At 36.6% G+C, this 22,725-nt stretch overlaps 1 protein-coding gene across 1 annotated transcript in view; it reads left to right on the forward strand.

The window, feature by feature from the left end:
- Window positions 1-22,725, forward strand: part of Acadvl (Acyl-CoA dehydrogenase very long chain) — a 208,329-nt gene that overhangs the window by 20,760 nt on the left and 164,844 nt on the right. The gene's annotated exons all lie outside the window — the stretch shown is intronic.

Genomic DNA, 22,725 nt, shown 5'->3' on the forward strand with positions numbered 1-22,725 from the left:
GCACCAAATTTAGAATTGCTTGAATGTTATGTAGAGTTGCCAGAAGGGGGTATAAATCAAATTTCTCTTTGCAAAAGAATGGACTTGAATAGTTTAAGCACTAATAATACATAATCTCTTGTATATCTTTATATCTGTACACATTTAAACTTGATTAACTTTTTATGCATACATTCAACTTCACTTTTAATAGCTTTTTAATTTTTTTTTTAAATTGCACACAACTAGAGTTTCTAGTTGTGTGCAATTTACACATTTTTTAAAGTCAAAAGAATTCCTAGAACTATAAATTTTCTCATGAAAATTATATATTTTTTTTCAATGTATTTATTATGTTCCAATACATTCCTTTTCTATTTTTTTTTGCATTTTATTTCCATTAATACATTTATGTAATGAATAAAATACAGATTTGACATTAAATTTTTATTATAACTTTATTTTGAATTAATATATACAAAGTAAATATTTAAGCACACTATAAAACATGTGTGCGCGTGTGTTTAATTACGTATAACAAAAATGTCTGAAAATTACATAACAGATGCAAACAAATTTTAATTTTAAGATAAAAAAAATCAACTAATACCCTTTATTCCAGTAAAGAGTAGGCAAGGCCATTTTGGGCCTATCTATCTTTTGGAGACTGAGCGGGCAGTTCAATCTCCTCTGGTAACCAATCAGTGATAGCTGGCTCAAGACTATTGCTAATTTAATCAGCACGCACTGAACAAGTGCCACCATCTCATGGTCCCTAACCCTAACACAATATTTTTAATGTCTGAAACTAGCACGGGTTTGACGGTCGATTTTCTTGAGTTTATGAGACGAAAAACCCGCTTGCCCATGCCAGAGATTGACTAACTCGGGAACCGGTCGAAGAAAGGCTTAGAAAATGTTCCTCTAGTTGGCGACTAGATTTGAACCCAAGTCTTCCTTCGTGTACTCAAGCGCAGTGGAGTGCAAACACCACTTCTAATGAGCTACATGCAGTATAAAAAAAATTTTGAATGAAAAAGTACAAAAACAAAATTTAATTCAATATTTCACTTGTAAAATAAGTTTTTTAGTTAGTTATTTGCACTTTCATCAATTAATCGACTTCGTATTTTAGTGTCAAATTATCTGCCACTGAAAATGATTCTTTAACTGACAAAACTGGAAAAAGTTATTTTGATAATGGAGCTGCCCCTCTATCCAACTTGCTAAAAATAAAATTTAAATTAAACAAGATTTTTATTACATTAAAAAGGATTATTAATTTGGCATGCCTGCATATATATTTTTTAAAGATGACATAGTATTTGCTATTAAGTTTAATTGAGCTCAAAAAATGTTGAAGATTAAGAACCAATAATAGCCAAGCATAGAAATGTTTATCAAATAGCTAAAAAAAACATGACTAAAACCAATAACAAAGGCAATGAATTAAGCAAACTATGAATTTAAAATTTTAAATAATTGAACAGTTTACTGGAATTAAAAATTATAATGAATTGACACTTTTATGTTTCAGATTTGTAAATTTAAATTTATGAAAGGTCTTGCTGTTTTTCTCAGGACTCAAGGCAAGAAAGATTCAAAATTTCCTCTGACAGAGCCCTACAAAAGCTGTCATTCTGTTTACATTTAACTCTTGATTCCTTTCATCCAAAACCTATGATTTGGCTCAGGCGACATTTTTTTTTAAGATTATTTTTACGGCTATTTTGCCTGCTTTTGTTTAGGAGTGCCCCTTTTTTAATGTCATTGGCTTTTTACTCAAGAATTCTTAGGGCATTGCAGATGTATTTTAGAGACAAATATATGTAGCATAATAGAAGAAAATTCGCATATACCTTTTCTTGGATGTTGTTGTTGCCTGTCTTCTTTCTACAGTGTGCATACTTCTGCTGTTATGATGTTGAAAGGGGAGGGGGGCTTAGGCAATGTGGGAGAATTAATTTGAAAAACCCGGATTTTTAATATAATATATACATATATTATTTTTAAGGGTGGGCAGAGCAATTTTTTTGTACGGTGGGAAAAAGATGAAAAAGGGGGTTGAAATTAGAAACTGTTTTTTATTTTTAGAGAAAGGGGAAGGGTTTATGGGAAAAGGGGGAGAGGGTTGAAGGGATGCGAGCCATTTCGACCATGTGGGTCATCGTCTGAATTAATGGAGGAAGTGGATGCTATGTCATGTCGGCTTGGTGCCTTTGCCTTTGAAAACTTCGTGTTATCGCCTATTGATCGGAGTGGTGACCTAATTTTTATTAGGATAAAAATTAGGTCACAACTCCGACCAATAGGCGATAACACGAACACTTCAAAGGCAGAGGCACCAAGCTGACATGACATAGCATCCACTTCCTCCATGAGTTCAGACGATGACTCACACGGTCAAAATGGCTCGCACCCCGTCAACCCTCTCCCCGGCTCCCTTTTCCCATAAACTCTTCCCTTCCTCTAAAAAAAAAACTGTTTCTAATTTCAGCTCCCCTTTTTCATCTTTTTCCCACCCTACAAAAAAAGCACTCCGCCCACCCTTAAAAATAATACATGTATATATTATATTAAAAAACCTGGTTTTTTTTAAATTAATTTTCCCACATTGCCTAAGATTCCCCAACTCCCCCTTTCAACACCATAACAGCAGAAGTATGCACACTGCAGAAAGAAGACAGGCAACAACATCCAAGAAAAGGTATGTGCGAATTTTCTTCTATTATGCTACATATATTTGTCTCTAAAATACATCTGCAATGCCCTAAGAATTCTTGAGTTAAAAGCCAATGACATTAAAAAAGGGGCACTCCTAAACAAAAGCAGGCAAAATAGCCTAAAAATAATAGTTTTTAAGAGGAGTAACATGGGAGTTTTCCCAGAAAAAAATACCTTTTTTTTTTTTTTTTTTTTAATTTTATTTTTTTTTCATATACACCAAACCATCACTTCTTTGCATAAGTATCCACACAAAATAAGCACTTTCATCTTTGGAGAAAGAACCGCGCGGTTAGCCTAGTGGCTTTGCGCTTCGCAACCATATGCTTGGGGAAGGAGTGTCCCAGGTTCGATTCCCGTTGTAAACGTGAGGAATTTGAGGATCTTCCTCAGGCATAGCCAAGTTAGCCGGTCTTGGGCACGGTCAGTAGGGTTTTTCCCGACAGTTTATCTGGCGTTTTTCATTCCCGCAAACAGGCAAACCGGCCCGTGAACATACGCCTCTACAGTCAAAAAAAAAAATATATATATATATATATCTCCCAGCGGCAGACCAGGCGACGGGTCGGTTGGGAGTAGTACTAACAAATAAGTCGCATCTAAAGTAACACGCGGACCCTGCATGGGAAGCGGGAATAACGCGTAGAAGAAGAAGAAGATCTTTGGAGAAAGAGCTGGTTACTTCCTCATTATTTATTATTTTTTTTTATGTTGACCTTACACAAAGAAGTCACCAGCACTATAATATATGCAATGTCATGTGTTGACAGGTTTCTTGAAAAATTGGTGTGTGTGTGTGTGGGTGGGTCTGTTGTACTCATTTGGAAAAACAGTATGAAGAAGGATGTTCTAAAGAACAGAGATAGGTGGAACAAAGGATCCGTGTGTTGAGGCTTAAGTGCTGTGAGGACATCATGTTGGAAGCTTAATGGATTGTATACAGTACTCAGAAAGGATTACAACAGAATTTAATACTTCCTATATTTCATCTCAACTCTGCCATAAGTGCAGCATATGCTCGTCCCTATGCCGGTCCTAAGCCCGGTTAAAAGAGGAAAGTTGAGTGATGGACTAATCACCTATCCTCATAAAAAACTTATGATTACAGAAACCACGAGTGAAGCAAGAAATCCCTTGGGGCAGAGTGCTATGACCTGTCGTCTCCCAACAGACGAATATTTACAGGACTTTAGAGGGGGGCCAAACATCTATGATGCAGGTGGGGTAAAGCCTCATGGAACCTCACTTGTGAATGAAGTCAATCACTCACCCTAAAATTAAACTTAAAATTGGAACATGGAACGGTTGCACAATGTACCAAATTGGAAAAACTAAGCAGATAGTCAAGGAGATGAGTAAATATGTCTTGATATCTTAGGAATTGCTGAAACAAGATGGACAGGTTTTTGGTGAGATAAGAACAACTGACAAATATTGCATCTTGCATTCGGGAGATGATAAAAGACATGAGAAAGGAGTTGCAGTGATTGTAAGTGAGAAAGCTAGGAAAAGTCTGATGGAATGGAACCCAATAAATAACCGAATAATTAAACCTAGATTTTTCTCCAGGTTCATGAAATTAACCATTGTACAAGTATATGCACTCACAAATGATGCCGAAGAAATGGAGAAAGAACAATTCTATGAACAACTCCAAAAAGTGATTGATAAAGTCCCTAAACATGACTTGTTAATTTTGATGGGCGACATGAATGCTAAAGTAGGGAAAAAGAAAGGAGGAGGATGAACGTGCTATAGGAAACAAAGCAAGTGGTGAGCAAAATGAAAATGGAGAACTTTTTGCATCCTTCTGTAAATTAAATAACCTCATTATAGGAGGTAGTATCTTTAAACATAAGGAAATTCACAAACTAATATAGATCTCCCCCAATGGAAAAACAAAAAACCAGATCGATCACATTGCTATATGTAATACTTTCAAGAGGACATTACAAGATGTAAGGGTTAAAAGAGGAGTTGATGCAGCTTCAGACCATTTTCTGCTTACTGCAATAGTTAAATTAAAGCTAGCAAGAAATTCAAAACTAAAAAAGAATAAGAAAATTAAATATAATATTGATAAACTGAAAGAAAATAAAATAAAAGAGAAATTTACCAATGAACTAAAGAATAGAATCTCAGTTTTGAAAGAATCAAATGAAAATTATGAGGAAAATAAAATTGAAGCCAACTGGGAAAAGTGTAAAGAAGCCGTCAATAAAACTACAGAAGATATTTTAGGAGCGATAAGTGGGAAGTCACACAAAGAATGGATTACAGGAAAGACATTAAAACTAATTGAAGAAAGGAAGAAGATAAAAGAGAAAATAAACAACTGTAAATCAGAAAGATTACGTGGAGAATATCAGAAGCAATACCAAGAAGTACATAAGAGGTAAAGCACTCTGCCAGAAATGACAAGAGAAACTAATATCAGCTGTTGGCTTAGGATGCTCAGAGAGCGAATGATACCGGAAATCTTGGAGAAGTTTATAAAATTATAAGACAACTTGGAGGAACCTATCAGAACCTACCACATTCATTCAACCTATCAGATGAATGAATGTGGGATTAAAGATAAAAATGGTCACCTACTAACTCAAGAGCAAGAAGTTCAACAAAGATGAAAAGAGTACTTTGAAAAATTATTAAATGTTAAACACAACTCTATAAATCCAAATATCAAATCCCCTTTAGAAGAGATGCCAAATCAATTCGAATTTCATGTAAACATGGGAGAGATCACATGCAAGAAATCATGGAAGCAATCAAGATCCAAAAGAATAGAAAAACAAGTGGAAATGATAACATTAGTGCTGAACTGCTCAAAGCTGACCTAAAAACATCATCAACTATACTGTATTAAACTGTTTAATATCATATGGGCATCTGAGAAGGTTGCAAGTACCTGGAAAGAATCACAAATAGTCAAAATTCAAAAAAAAAAGGTGATCTTAGAGAATGCACCAATTGGAGAGGAATCAGCCTATTGTCAGTACCATCAAAGATCTTCATTAAAATAAGCAGAATAAAAAATAGCATTGAGAAAATTCTGAGAATCGAACAAACAAACTTTAGAAATGGAAGAAGCACAATGAATAAAATTTTTATTCTTAGAAACATAATTGAACAGTGTGTTGACCTAAATTCAACTATGTATCTCAGTTTTATTGATTTTGCCAAAGCTTTCGACAGCTTAGACAGAGAATATCTATGGAAAATCCTGAAAATTTATGGATTTCCTGACAAAATAATATATTATAAAAGATTTGTATGATGGAAGTAAAGGACAAATTCTATTAAATGGAACAGCTTCCGTAAGTTTTTACATCAAAACTGGTGTTAAGCAAGGTTGTGTCATGTCTGGAACACTTTTCATCATTGTCGTAGATTGGATAATGCGGCATATCCTGAAAAACCTGAAAACTGGAATAAGATGGAACTTTGACACCACGTTAGAAGATTTGGACTATGCTGACGACATTGTACTACTATCATCCAGATTTGAAGACATGAAAATTAAGACAGCAAAGTTAGAGGAAACTGCTAAACAAATAGGCTTACAAATCAGTGAGAAGAAAACCAAAATATTAAAAATCAACAGTAAAAAGAATGACCCAATTGTTATAAATGGAAATCAAATAGAAGTGACAAACACTTTTAATTATCTCAGAGCAACTGTCAACATAAGTGGTACCAATGAAGACATTGCAATAAGAACAAAAAAATTTTGCTGCCCATTTAACTTTACAGAAAATTTGGAAATCATCCAATATAAAAACAAACTTAAAGGTGCAAATTTTTAACTCAACTGTTAAATCTGTATTACTTTATGGAAGTGAATCATGGAAATTAACCAAACAACAAGAAAATAAAATAGATGCTTTCCAAACAAAATATCTTCGCAGAATTCTCAAAATTTACTGGCCAAATAAAATCTCAAATATTGAAATTTACAACAAAACAAAACCCATTATAATAGAGTTAAAGAAACAGATGGGCATGGATAGGCCAACATCAGAACACACAAGAATAGCATCATTGACATGGACGCCTGATCGTAAAAGGAAGAAGGGGAGACCCAAAATGACATGGCATGATGGTAATCCAAGAATGAAGCAAACTAGGATGGTCGAGCTGGGGGAAAGCAAGAGACGTAGCACTGTACTTAGAAACATGGAAAATCCTGATGTAAAAAGCAATAAGTCAGTCAAGTCATGTTTTGTCTCAGTCACTGAGACATTCTTCAGGGATTACACAAAAAACTAATGTAACATATACACAAATATCACACAATACTAAGCCAACCACGTGATTGACTCTAAAGTCCTATCTAGGTGGAGCGCCCTATAGGGACGGTTGTAGGTGGCCTGGAATGTAAGGTGGGATCTCCGATGATAAGTGTTTCCCAAATCTTAGGAAGCTTAATGCAACCGTATTTATTTAGATTTGGTTGATTTCTGAGAGCTGCTGCAGATTCTAAAATTAATCTCTCTTTTTTGAATTTGCTGTGGTGGAGCATGGTGGTTTTTTCCCAAGAGATCCTGTGGGTTGTATCCAAGACATGGTCAGCCAGGCCTGACTGACCATAGTCGTGGTTGCAGATGTATGACTTGTGTTCCTCTAGGCAGATGGCTAGAGCGATCGCAGTATTTAAAAAAAAAAATCAGTTCCTTCCTCATTCCTCGGCCATCTCTTCAGAAAGCGTTTAGAAATGCCATCACCATACCCTACATCCATGGCACATTGCAAAAAATAGCCAAGATTTTAAAAAAGTACAACCTACACACAACCTGCATTTAAGTCCCACCGTAGACTTGTTACTCTTATCTCCCTCCTCTCTCAGTGCATGGAGTTTATAAGGTATGCTGTTCCTGTAATCTGGTGCACTTTGGACAGACAGACAGACAGATCAGCAACCATCTGCCTAGAGGAACAGAAGTCATACATCTGCAACCAAGACTATGGTCAGTCAGGCCTGGCTGACCATGTCTTGGATACAACCCACAGGATCTCTTGGAAAAACACCACCATGCTCCACCACAGCAAATTCAAAAAAAGAGAGACTAATTTTAGAATCTACAGCAGCTCTCAGAAATCAACCAAATCTAAATAAATATGGTTGCATTAAGCTTCCTAAGATTTGGGAAACACTTATCATCAGAGATCCCACCTTACATTCCAGACCACCTACAACCGCCCCTAGAGGGCGCTCCACCTAGATAGGACTTTAGAGTCACCCACGTGGCTGGCTTAGTATTGTGTGGTATTTGTGTATATGTTACATTAGTTTTTTTGTGTAATCCTTGAAGATGTCACAGTGACTGAGATGAAATGTAGGAAGTATTAAATTCTGTTGTAATCCTTGCTGACTGCTGTATTACAATCCATTAAGCCTCCAACATGGTGGAACAAAGGAAGATGAAATGTTGGTTTAATATGTTTGGAATTGGAATGCTCGTGCATGTCAACCACTGGCTGCTCTAATTTTTACATAATTAGAGGAAAGTGAGGAATACTAATGGCCAACTCAGAAGAGCAATGCCCATGAAAGTACCTATTAACAAATAAATAAATAAATAAAGCATGATGCAGAAATGGAACACTTATGGGGATAGTGATGATAAGGGAATCTTGCAAAGATTGGTTGCCTGTTAGGCAGATTTGCCCTTTTCTTAAGCTTGTCAATCTAATTGAGAAGCTTAAGACATTATTCATAACTTATTTTAACAATATCACAACACCAAACACTCTAAATTATAAAAAGATGTTTATTAACTGGCTTATATTTCACTGGATTTTAAAACCAGTATCTTCGGAGCAAACATGTTATAGTTTACCACAACAGTGAGTGAAAGAGTTCAAATTGACAAAAGATCTAAAGTCCTAATTTGGCACCCTCTAATCTTGTATAAAAGAAGTATTACAGTTGTGTAGGAGTTGATCACATCCATTAAAGTTTAAACTGTTTCACTTATTGTTGCATGTAAACTGTAACATCTTTTTGGTCTGAAGATGTTGGTTTGAAATCCAGCAAAATATAAGCCAGTTAATAAACATATTTTTATATCTTAGGGAAGTTTTGGGTGCACCCCCCAAAATGTGAGAACAGTAGACTTAGGTTCTTCAGGGTTGAGATTTATAAGTGTTAGTCTTTTGAATGAAAAAGAATGCCTGGTTTTTTAGACAGGCTATTGATATATGTTTATGCCAAGATAAGCCAGATATAAAAATTAACCATTGTAGGAAAAATTGATCTTGAAAGAATGTCAAATCCTTATCAGAAGTAAGGTGTATGAGTTCAGGGTTGTGTTTTTAATAATAGTGGAATTTACTAAGTTGTCTTCATCCCCACTTGAGGTTTGTGAGGAGATCACTGTTTAAAACGTTGCTTATGGCAGAACTTGAAACATCAATCATTTGATTACTACAGGGTTTCTCAAATGAAAAAGAGGAACAGAGAGGACTGATATCAGCAAAACTGAATAGGATGTGAACTCAAAGGATGATATAAAAGAGGAATAACATGGGTGAGCATACAGAACCCTGAGATAGTGTTTGCTCACCAACTATGACATGCAAAGAAAAATAAGAAATAAAGCAGGCAATCTGGTCACAAAGGGCAGAAGGGAGACCATGAAATAGTAGCTTATTGAGAAGGCCTGCATGCCAGACACAACCTATTGTCTTTTGAGATGTCAAGAATGACAGTGTGGATTTCTCCAAATCTTTCCATAGCCTGGTGTGTCCAAAGGTAAATGAGAAGACCTGCTGTAGAATGAGAATGGTAGAATCTACGTTGACCACTAATTAAATGACGATTCTCCATGTTGTGAAGAAGGTGGTTGTTGATGACCTTTTCCATCACTTTCAGGAGTACTGGAGTCAGTGGTGTGTAGCTAGAGCTTTTGCCACCCCTCTCAATACACACCAAAAATACTACATAAAGTCAAAACGACATATAGGGAAATAAATTAAAACACTATGTTTATTTTTGAAGTAAAACTTTAATATCAACATTCTAAAATGTTATATTTCTTGCTTTTCTGTTAGCAAAATCGTCGATGACATAGGCGAAGTCTATTTCATAGTAATGCAGGTAATTCTTAATCAGCTTTATTTAGAAAAACTCCTCTCACAACTAGCAACACAACACTTGCAGGAAATTGTGAGGAAAATTCGCAGTAGAATTACAATATTTGGAAATTAGTTCTCGAAACTGTATTTTAGAATTAACTGTAAAAGTTCAAAAAGGTTCAAAGTGCCACCCGGGGTGGACCGCCCCCTAGCTATGCCATTGACTGGAGTGATAGCAGTATGAAATAATCCTTAAAATGAAATAACCCTTTTATTACTGTATTAGAGCAACTTGTATTATAGCTATTTGAAATAACATTTGTATTATTTACAAATTCTAGAAATGAAAACATTACTCATGATAAGACTTCAACATTTTCTTTATTATGGCATTTTTATAAAATATTAACTGAAGAGTTTTGTAATTAGGTATGGGAAGGTATTAGATTTTTCATCTGGTATCAGAAACTGAACTGATTAATGAAGATCAATAAAATTTTGTATATTAACTGGAATTCATTATGAAATATGAGATATTCAAAATTGCAGAGATCAGTTGATTAATTAAGCAAATGATTAATCTTGTGAATTTTGTAATTAATAATGAACTGCTTAAGCTATATGAATTAAGTCCTGTTAATTTTATCTCTAAAGAACATTGTCAGAATTTGTCTACTCCAGTGAATCTTTTTCCAGCCTTGATATGAATACATACATACACTGGTATTATAGGACTAATTGCAAAACCTCAAATTTTAAACTTGGTGTTAAAGAATTTAAATGCAATATTTAGTCTGAAAGACTAAATTCTGTCTTTGTCCTCCAAGCTAATTCTTGCTATTAAGTTGAGGCGTGGCCATTAATCATAAAAGGCCTAAATAGCGATGGTAATCTCTCTTAATGTATCTGTTTGTTTGTGAATAAATGATGGACAGTAAATTATCTTTAGATATTTGGACTCCAAAAATGCAACTTAAATCTTCTGGCAAAAAAAAAAAAAAATTTACTTGTCCATGGTATTGGTCTACTTTATATAAATATTTTTATAGTTGGTTTTTAAAAAAACTAAATGTTATGACAGCAAAACAAAAGTAATACATTCTCTAATTCTTACCACATATTACATGTAATTATACAGAAATCTCCTTTTCTTTATGTGGGTTTAAAATGTATGCTACTAATGCTTACATTTCATTTACTTAAGGACTTATGTCCTCTTAAGAGTCTTTTCTTGGTTGCACTTAGTGAGAATGCAATGAGAATAATGAGTGCGCATATGATAATAAAGAGATATGGTAAAAGAGCAGCAAATGAGTAGTACGATGAAAAAGCAAACTAGCAATCTGCTGAAGGAAAGAGTTGATGGTAGCATAAATGATGTGAGTGATACAAATGGCAAAAGTCAGGAGTAGTAAATATAGTGCAGATGTGATAAATGATACAGCAGAGTGAATGAAGAATGGTAAAGAAGATAGCATGAAAGATATGAACACAAGTGAGGATATTAGAAAAGCATTAGTAAGGTTGGGAATGAATTAAGGCATGTGCAGATTGAGATAGGATATTTAGAGAAGAGGCACTTAGTTGGAAATGTAAAAAGGAAGGTGGCAGGTGAGTCAGAGATTAATGCAATGGAATAGTGGAAAGTAGCATAGTGCTGTATGGGGACTATAGTGAAGGTTGCGAAAATGGAGCAAGTGCCAAGTAGATTTAGAGGAGCAACAATCAGAAGAATGACCGAGGTTGTCAAAAAGGAGAGGAAATGCAGACGAGTCGACTGTGCTGGTTGAAACAAGTGGCTTGCAATAAGTGTGAATGCAATAGCATGTAATTTGCAAGTGTTGCCAGAGACAGCGAAGCAAAAGAGTGCGAGAGAAAAAATTGTGAGTGTGTTACCAGGATGTGATAGACAGCTGAGAAGAGCAGTGTTCGTTAATGGCATGATAACTACAATGTGGGAAGAAAAGATTTGAGTTTGTTGATGTATGGAATAAATTTGAAGGTAGTAGAGAGGTATTTGCTACAAGTCTGCATCGAGTGAGCACAGTAGTGTGAGGCTGGGTAGATTGTTGATGAAAAGAAGAGAACATGTAGCTAGTTAGGGAAACAAAAAGTAGATGGTGGGACTGTGAGTGTAACATGCAAAAATTGGTGTGGAATAAGGGACAAAGGAAGACAAGATAGGGAGGGAAGGATAGCTTCAGTAGTTGGAAGTTTATTTTTCACTTTTTTAGACTATAATAAATTTAGTTTAATCCTTTATCTAATGTGAGCAAACAAAGTTTGTGCTTGAAAATATCTTCAGGACTGGGGTAAGGTAGTGCAACACCAGGCAACTCCAAGGAAAGGGGGGAACCAAGCTCTCATTACTCCTTGTCTCAGCATCTCCCATAATGCAAAGCACATCTCCTTGCAGACATGTATACTGCTATGCATTAAGGGAAGGGCCACTACCCAGACCGGTTTCAACCTTTATTGAGGTGTATTTAAGTAAAGACCTCTCTAAAAATTAGACGATCCCGAAAGATCGCCCAACTGAGCATCATTCCACTCAGGCCTACCCTGTCACCAAGAAGAACTTCTCAGTGTTGGCTCTACCCAGTGGCAGGCTCACCCTACCACCAGACATAGCCATAATCTCAACAGTGGCCCTGCTCAGAGACAGGCAAAAACCTACCCCAAGCAGAGCCCCTCATATACCCCTCGTCAGTGGGAGGTAGACCCAAACGTGGAGATACTAAGGCAGAAGCAATAGGAGAGGTCATATTTACCTATAGGAGTTGCCAACAGGTGTACCACCTTATTATTGAATTACTGTGGATTTAGAGAAAGATGTTGGAAGTTTATTTTTCACTTGGTCAGACTATAATAAATTTAGTTTAATCCTTTATCCAAGTGTAAGCAAACAAAGTTTGCACCTGAAAATATCTTCAGGACTGGGGTAAGGTAGTGCAACACCAGGCAACTCCAAGCAAAGGTGGACCAAGCTCTCATTACTCCTTGTCTCAGCATCTCCCATAATGCAAAGCACATCTCCTTGTGGACATGTATACTGCTATGCATTAAGGGAAGGGCCACTACCCAGACCAGTTTCAACCTTTATTGAGGTCTCATCAGTGGGAGGCAAACCCAAACGTGGAGATACTAAGGCAGAAGCAATAGGAGAGGTCATATTTACCTATAGGAGTTGCCAACAGGTGCACCACCTTATTATTGAATTACTCTGGATTTAGAGAAAGATGTTGGAAGTTTATTTTTCGTTTGGTTTCTTTCTCTAAATCCAGAGTAATTCAATAATAAGGTGGTGCACCTGTTGGCAACTCCTATAGGTAAATATGACCTCTCCTATTGCTTCTGCCTTAGTATCTCCACGTTTGGGTTTGCCTCCTTTATTGAGGTCTCATCAGACCTCAATAAAGGTTGAAACCGTTCTGGGTAGTGGCCCTTCCCTTAATGCATAGCAGTATACATGTCCACAAGGAGATGTGCTTTGCATTATGGGAGATACTGAGACAAGGAGTAATGAGAGCTTGGTCCACCTTTGCTTGGAGTTGCCTGGTGTTGCACCACCTTATCCCAGTCGTGAAGATATTTTCAGGTGCAAACTTTGTTTGCTTACACTTGGATATAGGATTAAACTAAATTTATTATAGCTTCAGTAGTACCAACAGAGTCAAATTACTTGAATGATGGGATATGGAATTGCGGGAAGGAAAGGGGAACCAAGAGAAAGCTATTGTGCTTATACACCAATGCAAGGAGTATTAGGAATAAGGGTACAGAGTTTGTGGCCTTAATACAGTTAGTTAACCCACAAATTGGTATCAGTGAGACATGGTTAACAGAAGATGATGTGCTGCTCACAGGAATAGAATGTAATGGTTATAGTATTTTTGGGTGCCACTGCATAAGGGAGAATCGAAGTCAGTAGTGTCAAACTACTGAGACTGTTCCTGTTTCCATACTTCTGTCAAATAAATATACCATGCAAAAGACCTGGCACTGTAGATCTTTTACACATTCTCTTATTATTCATCAAGGTTAATATTCAAAACACATCCCATTCTTGAACTATCAGCTTTCTGTCCTCCTTCCTATTGTTATTCAATACTACTCTTAGCTCCTCACATGAAATACACCAAAGAAATACTCAAACATTTCCACTATGTCTTCAACAGATGTTTGAGATGGAACACAAGTTGCAACTAAAGTCAGTTTGCCATATGCATCCTTTCTTCTACTAGCAACATAATTATATAGTTCTCTAGGGTTTTCATATTATTATTCAGGCCTCCATGGAGTCAAAAGACTCATCGTGGGAGGTCCCTCCTAGGAAACACAATGTCTATCATACCACTCCTTAAACTCATTGACTGTTCTCACTCTTACCACTCTATCAGGTAATGTATTCCGTGGTTTCAACCACCCTCCATGCAAAGAAACTACCTCTCTTGCTTACAGTTTCCTTTCGTAACTTCCAGGGATGCCGAATTCTCTTTCCTTACTACACTTGTCACCTTATACTCCTTATGCTATTGATGGATAGCCTGTTGTTTATAACTCCTCCATAACATCCATCCTCTTTCTCAGAAGGTTCCTGCATAATTCCATGACTTATCCATTTCACTCTTACTTTATTTATCCTCTGTACCTTAGGAATACAATCTAATGTTGCCATAAGTAATTGATTCATGACCAAATCCCAGGCACTACTGATTTTTCTCTCTCTGCAACTGATCAAGCCATTGCACATCACTGTGTTGCATTAATTTATCATAGTCTCCTGCTTTGTAATTCCATATCTCCTGTTCTGTAAAGCTAATACTTGACTAGCCACTCCCTATGTCAAAACCACATGATCACTCTCCCCAACTAGTGAACATTTTCTTCTATCATTACTGTATGATATATTAAATCTAATACCTCGTGTTCCAGTGTTATTTCAACTACATGCTGCATAAGATAACTGTCCCTGAGTAGCTCGAGTAAAAAATTCGATCTCCTTTTCACACATTTCCTGTTTCCAATCAAAACTCCATAGTTAAAGTCACCCATTATTATCACCTTCCTGTCACTAACTAGTCTTGTCTGACTGAACATTTCAGAATCATCTTCCTCTGCTTTCCTTGGCCTGTAGCAATGTCCTTCAACCACAATGAAATATCCAAAATTTGTACAGGGTGGCCATAAAATAACTTTCCCTCTTTGGAGTCATCTGTAGCTAAAACCAATAAACGGAACGAGATCAAATTTTATATTGAGACTTTTGAAGGCATAGGGAGATGATTTCCATGAAAAAAAGATTTAGTACCAAAAGTCGCTGATAGGGGAAATTTTGGCACTGGCAGAGCCGAAAACAAGCAGATAATTACATTAAAGGCAGATAAAATGAAATAATAACATTTCAATGGTGTAAGCAACAGCTGTGTCACTCATTCCAGCTGGATATGTGGTGTGTTACAATGATAATAAGAATAATAATAATTAAACTAAAACAACTTGCGAGAGACACAGAAATTAATGTAGTGATTGAACTCACAGGAAATAATGTTTTATTCATCAGGATCAGGGTCCCCTGGACCACATACATGATTTTCAATGTGCTGACCTTTCTTGTGTACAACAAATTTCATCCGGTGTGCGACATGAGCGTAAGGAGTCGGATTGGATGTTCATAACAGCCCGTTTTATGTTCTCTTTCAAGACATGCAAGTTGGGAATGCCACCAACATACACAATTGAATTCAAATACCCCTACAGCCAAAAGTCACATGGAGTGTTGTGCCGGGGATCGAGACGGCCATGCCGTCTGAAAGAACTGACTGATAACCCGACAGTCATTCGAATAACTGCCTGAATGTTCCCAATTTCTTTTTAAGTGCAATTGGTGGCGCTGCTGTCACGTACGCACATTAAAATTTGCATATCCTTTTTACCTGCATTTACTGCAAATATTTGACTGTTTTCTACTCTGCCAGCGCCAAAATTTCTCCTATCGGTGACTTTTGTTACTAAATCTTTTTTTTGCAGAAATCATCTCCCTATGCCTTCAAAAGTCTATATAAAATTTGATCTCATTCTGTTTATTGGTTTTAGCTACAGATGCCTCCAAAGAGGGAAAGTTATTTTATGGCCACCCTGTACTAACCTCAGCCTTACACCATATGGCCTCAAAACCCTTATCATTTTTGCTTTCTTCAAGTTCCACATTGAAAGGACATAACTGTTCTGAAATCATCAGTAATACCCCACCTTCTCTTTTATCTTTTTTGAAAAATACTATAACCATTACATTCTATTCCTGTGAACAGCACTAACCCTCTGTTGACTATTCCTAATGCTCATTGGAGTATTAGGAATAAGGAATTGTATATGCACAATAGCTTTCCCTTGTTCCCCTTTCCTTCCAATAATTGAATGTTACCATGAGAATGTGCCATGTCTTTTGCATGACATATTTGTTTGCCAGAAGTTTGGTAATAGGAACAGCCCTAGAAGAATTGAAAGGGTGCCACTGCATAAAGGAGAATTGAAGTCAGTAGTATTGAACTATAGGTCAGTGTGTATGTGAAGGTGTTAGAGGCTAGTTAGAGACAAACTTGGATTAATGAGAATGTAAATCTTTTGAGAGAACAGCATGGGTTTGTTAAGGGGAGGTCATGCTTTAGTAACTTGGTTACATTTTATAACAGGGTTACTAGCATATTGGATGGGGGGGGGATGTTTATACAGTAATTTACTTGAATTTTGCTAAAGCATTTGAGTATTGCATGATAAATGACTGTTGAAATTGATTAGGATGGAAAGTCATTTGGTAGCTTGGCTACTAGGCTTGAGTACTAATATGGGTCAGTGAGTTGTGTATGCAGGAGTGTCCCAAAAAGGAAGGTGACAAGTGGAATGCCACAGAGTTCTGTTGTATGACCACTGGTGTTTAACTTATATATATATATATATCAGTGATATAGTTCATGGTGTGAAAGAAGATATGCAGTTTTTGCTGATGATGTGAAATTAGAAAGAGTAATTCAGTAAATTCTAATGTGTTGTTGTTACAAGAGGATTTGAATAGGTTGGTGCTTTGGAGAATGGGGATATCATTTCAATGCTGCTGAGTGTCAAGTTATACACTTTGGCCAAAGAAGATGAAATCAGGTTTACTACATTAGGAATTTTGCTTCAGGAGGTGGAGGGAGCAATGAATCTAGGCATCTTGGTAGATAGGGCACTGAAGTTCAGGTGTACGTTGTGGAAGTTGTAAGGATTATCCCAGAAAATTTCTCTTATCATGCAAAGAACTCTGAATGTTCAGATAAGGAGGTGATAGTTACAATGTATAAGGCACTAACTAGGTCTCATTTGGATTTCTATGTACAGATTGGGTTACCTGGCTATTTTTGTGATAGGGAAACATTGAAGAGTGCACAGGCAAATTACTGTCTCAGGACTCTGGAATATTGAGTATGAGGATGGTTTGAGGGAATGTGGTCTTCAGAGCTCAGCAGATAGGAGGAGTGGTGATATCATTGAGACATATAAGCTGGTAAGAGGAGCCTATCAAATAGATAGAGGGGAATTATTCCATGGGGTAATAGGTGATGGAACAAGAGGTCATCCCTAGAAACTATGAGTAAAGAGTTCAAAAAGAGATTTTTTGTTTGTCAGGTGGTTGATGAGTGGAATTCATTGCCAGAGTGGGTAGTGAGTACCCCAACATTGAATGTTTTCGAGGCAAAGTATGATAGTTATTGTGGTTTGTGAGTGTTTGACCTCCTGCGATGAGTCTTCTAACTTCACACGGAGTCTTGGAAGTATACTAATTTAATTTTTAATCAAGTGAAAAAACTTTCTACAACTAGAGCCTTGATTTTCATCAAATGACATCAACAATAATTAACACGAATTCTTTGCATTTCATGTAATTTCGGTACTGTTCTAATAATACTGGGCCCAGACTTCTATCTGCATCATTCTTCTTATTTTTCTTATTTACGAGGGTGATCTGAAAAGTTCTCAGCCTCGACCATAGATGGCGACACTATTGGGAACATTTTTTTTCTAAGTTGGTATATCTGTCATAAACATCCATGTGAAATTGCAAGTCATTCTATCAAGTTTGTTTTATACAGCTGTCTGAAGCAAAAGTGTTGTCTGTATCCCTTGAAATGGATAAAATTGAGTATCGTGCGGTTATAATATTCTTTGTAAAAGAAGGTTTAATGCCAAAAGAAATTCATTCGAAGTTCATAAAAGTTTATGGGCACTCTTCTCCTTTGTTTTCGACAATTAAGAAATGGACTGCCGAGTTTAAATATGGCCGTACCAGCATTGAAGATGTGAAGTGAAGGACGTCCAAAAAGTGTAACAACACAGAAATCATTGATCACGTGCACAACCGGCGAGTCAAAGTGCATGAAATTTCTGAGACTATAGGTATTTCAAAAGAACGTGTAGGATATATTTTGCATGAAGAATTGCATATGAAAAGCTTTGCACAAGAATGGTGCCACGCTTGCACACAGCATATCAAAAATTAACTCACATAAAAATCTCTGAGCAGTGCTTGAAGCATTTTAATAAGAATAAAAGTAATTTCGTGCATTGATTTATTACTATGAATGAAACTTGGATTCACCATTACACACCAAAATCCAAATAGCAGTCAAAACAGGGGACAGAAGCCGGTTGGTTCAGCGCCAAAGAAGACAAAATCAGTTCCATCAGCAGGAAAGATTATGGCATCGGTGTTTTGGGATGCTAAAGGCATTTGGTTTATTAATTATCTTGAAAAGGGTAACAATAACTGAGGAATATTATTCCAATCTTTTAACCAGAGTAGATGAAAAAATTCGTGAGAAAAGACCTGGTTTGCAGAAGAAAAAAAATCATCTTTCATCAGGGCAATGCACCTGTCCACAAAGGTGTTTTGGCAATGGGAAAAATTAAGGTATTTGCACTATGAATTGTTGGAACATCCACCCTATTCCTCAGATTTGGCTCCCTCTGACTTCTATCTCTTCCCAAAACTAAAACTCTTCTAAAAGCGTTTTTCTTCAAATCAAGAGATGATTGCAGCTGTCGAGGGGTATTTTGCAGGTCTTACTGAGAACCACTATTATGAACATGATAATGCCGCTGGAATAAATGTATTAGTATTAAGGGAGATTATGTTGAAAAATAAAAATAATTTTGAAATTATAAATTTGTTTTTTTCATTGTTAGACCGAGAACTTTTCAGACCACCCTTGTAGTAAGACTAAATAAGTTCCTGAAGTTAGTAAGTGGTTTATTGAATTTAGCTATATAACATGCTGCATTATAAAAGACACTTAAAGTGTTCAATCATTTTAGAATCTGTTTCTTTCTCTGGCAAACTTTTTTTTTTTTGTGAGAATTGGATGCTTCATGTCTCCACTTTGAAAGGTTTTCAAAAACTTAACAGTAATTAGGTGGCTGAAATAGCTCCTAGGATTACTTGGTTATGGAAGATGCACAGGCAGAGACAAGGAGTCATTATTCCTCTTTATAAGGTTTTGACAGCCACCTGGAGTATTGGGCACTGATCTGGTCACCTGGGTTTCTAGGGGATGTGGAGAGAATCCAGAAGCAAGTAACAAAGATAGTGCCAGGACTATGGAATGTCTTTTGAGGCAAAGATTTCTGGGTTACAAAAATTTGTTGATAGATGGAAAAGGAAGTTATATGATAAACATAAGTTAGTCTTATAGGAATGATACTGAGAAATGCTTCATTACTTGACTGGTGTGAGGAATAGATTTTTTGCTTGGAGAGTGGTTGAATGCTTGGAATGGGTTTGCCAGTCAGTTGAGTGATTTGTCAGTAAATAAGTTCAAGGCTAAGTGCAACCAGTATTGTGTGAATGATTACATTGGACAACAAAATTTTATACAAAAGTCATGACTCCCAGATTAATTTAGTAATTTCTTATAAATTTCGAGGTGCTGAACACAAATATGACAATGCAAAATTGGCTAAAATGCAAAATTGGCTACTGTTTAGGAGAGATGTGCAATAGTTTCTAATATAATAGAGTAATATGTACTTATCACATATACCGGTAAATATTCGCATCTACGTCCGACGTCACTTATATAGCTGCTCAGGATCATCTCTAGTGAGCATCCAACAGTAGTCAGCCAAGTAAGGTGCAAACTGCTCATGACGAATGTGAAACGAAGTCACTCGGACATTTGCCTTGAAGATTCCATTGTAGAAGTCTTGATCCCAGTGATTCTGCTTTGGCCTTGGACAGCTCCAGATCGTGAAACAAGATCGTTCAGTTCTTGTGTGAGAATGGGAACAGATGACGCACCGTGGCCGACATATGGATCATCATTTGACACCGAAGGCCTAGGAGAACCCGACATCGATTCACATCTGTCTTCATCGTGTTCTGAATCGATGGAAAATTCTTTCAGAGGCTCGGGAACAGGAAGTCCTTTGCTGTGCAGAACTGGTTTAAGAGCAGATGGTATATTCAGATATGCTATTGTCTGCTTCTTTTTTCCTCATGATACCTCCCAAAACAGGTGGTACCGTGCAGAAGTAGTAGTCATTTGCATGATTGCTTGGCTCTGTCCAAACAATGGGAACGTTGACACTTTACTGCCTTTCGGCCACTTCATATTTATAGCATACCTACTGCAGCATATGTATGAGGCCAGGCCTTGTCACCAATCTTACATCTGAAATAAAGCTGATATGCATATTTCTGGCTTGCAAATGTCACTTTCCCACAAATGTAACAAAGTTATTTGCACTATTAACACAAGTACGAGGTATCACTACTGCTGGATTTACACCGCAGGGATCACTTGTAGAGTAGTTACATCTTATGACAGCAATGTCACGACTCAATTGCATTGCATCAGCCAATGATGCAATAGCCCCTTGGGTGTTGTGTATGATTGGCAGATGCAATATGTTGCAATCAAGAGATTGAAGTACAGCGTTGCCAAATGATATCTATGTATGCAATGCAGACCGGGTTTCTCCTAAACAAGAGCCAATCAACAGATTTTAATGTAATTTTCGTGTTCAGCAAATCGAAATCAGTAAAGAATTGCTAATTTCATTTTAGAGTCAAATTGTGTGTTGTCCAGCGTTATTAGTGCTTGGTGAAATGTTCTTAAGTGATAAGTTTATGGATTCTATGTAGAGGTGTAATAATAATATTACTATACATAATACATGTAATAATAATATAGTAACTCTCAACAGCCCCAGGATATATTTTTTAAATACACTACGAAATGTAACTCTTTCTTAGCATAACCACTTGAATTCTTCAAGTCATTTGTCTTGGAAAGCAGCATTCATTACTTGATTGTTTTTTTACATCACGACATAACAGAATTCTTTTCTCTGGAGTTTTTAATACTTTCTGGTCATTCAATTCACAAAACGTGTTGTTTGTGTTTACTTTCGCTTTTGTTCATGATAAAGGGTGAATTTGTATAAATCTATAAACTGTTGATTAGGGAAAAACAATAAAATTCACAAAAAATAAAATTATAATAATAGTAATGTTCGCTTTTCCAAAACGTCTCTGACTTGTCTTTGCAAAGTCACATGTAAAATGCATAAATTATACTAAGCTAATTTGTGTTGTGAATTGTGAAAATGAGCTAGGCAAGTTCTATATAGACATGCCTCGCTTATACGACACGTTAGGTTACAGACCATTGTCTTATAGCGATCACTGCTTTTTTCCTGCTTATAGATGCTAGTTTAAAAACGTTTTAACTAGCCATATATGTGAGTAAAGCATTTATTCATTCCGAATGTGAAAACAAAAAATTCAAAGTAAGTTTTTCAAACGAATAGCTTAGTTTAAGGAAACATGCCAAAGTTTTGTCATCAATCTATACCATTAAAAGGTTTTCCATTTCGGCAATAAGATTATGACGTTTACGGAGAATGTTTTCTCTTTGTTTTTAACAACTGTAACAACATTAGTGCGAAGTAAGTTTAGTCTGCGGCCTATCTGTTCGATACATCCTCAGGCTTCCTCTCTTTGAGAGGATTGCAGCTGATTATCATGGAGATGATTATGAAGCAAGGTTATTTTCCACTGCCTTCCTTGCCGTAAGTATTTATGACTGTAGCCTTGTTTGTTCAAGGGACCGGTTTGAGGGATGAAAAACCTGAGTCACCTGGAGAAAAAGCCTCTACCTCCATATGAGACCGATTAACTTACCTTTAGTCGAAATAGCCCAGATAACGGTTCCTTGCGTCGTGGATGTTAATCGAACCCAGGTCTTCCCGACCAAAGGGCTTCGTCTATACCGACTGAGCTGCGGAAGGTCGTTTGGTACATCATGGTCACAAAATTTAACAATTCTAATCTTAGTATATAATGCAATAGATTTACGCGTCTTTTTCTCCTCAAGGGAAGCCAGTGTTGGAATTTTATTCTTCGAATTTTATCTGCCATTATTAATAACAGTAAAATAAAATATAGTATAAACAAACGTTTAGTCCACGAAAACTTACCGTCGGTTGATTCAGTTATTCACATGTGACACGACATCATATGACGCTGTATGGTCACATCCGCACCTCATTGAAATTTGAGAGAGCCTCTGTAGCTTAGTCGGTATAGACGAAGTCCTTTGATCGGAAAGACCTAGGTTCGATTTCCGTCCACGAAGTGAGTCACCTTTATCTGGTCTCTTTCGACTGAAAGTGAGAGCTGGTCTCATACGGAAGTAGAGAGTTTTTTCACGGAAACTCCAGTTTTTCGTCCACCAGGACAGGAAACTGGCCCGTGAATCTAGTCAAAAATACATACTTAAAATCCTTTATTGGGAGGGCTCAGCCGGTTCTAAGGGACGGATGAGGAAAATTGGGGAATCCTACACAACAACAACATTGGAATTTTGGGAGTGAAGCCTTCTGCTAGAAGTGGTAGAGTCGGAGACG

The sequence above is a fragment of the Typopeltis vanoorti genome, chromosome 24, assembly GCF_054136105.1.
Source record: "Typopeltis vanoorti isolate ZY-2024b chromosome 24, IOZ_Tvanoo_1.0, whole genome shotgun sequence".
Classification (NCBI taxonomy): domain Eukaryota; kingdom Metazoa; phylum Arthropoda; class Arachnida; order Uropygi; family Thelyphonidae; genus Typopeltis; species Typopeltis vanoorti.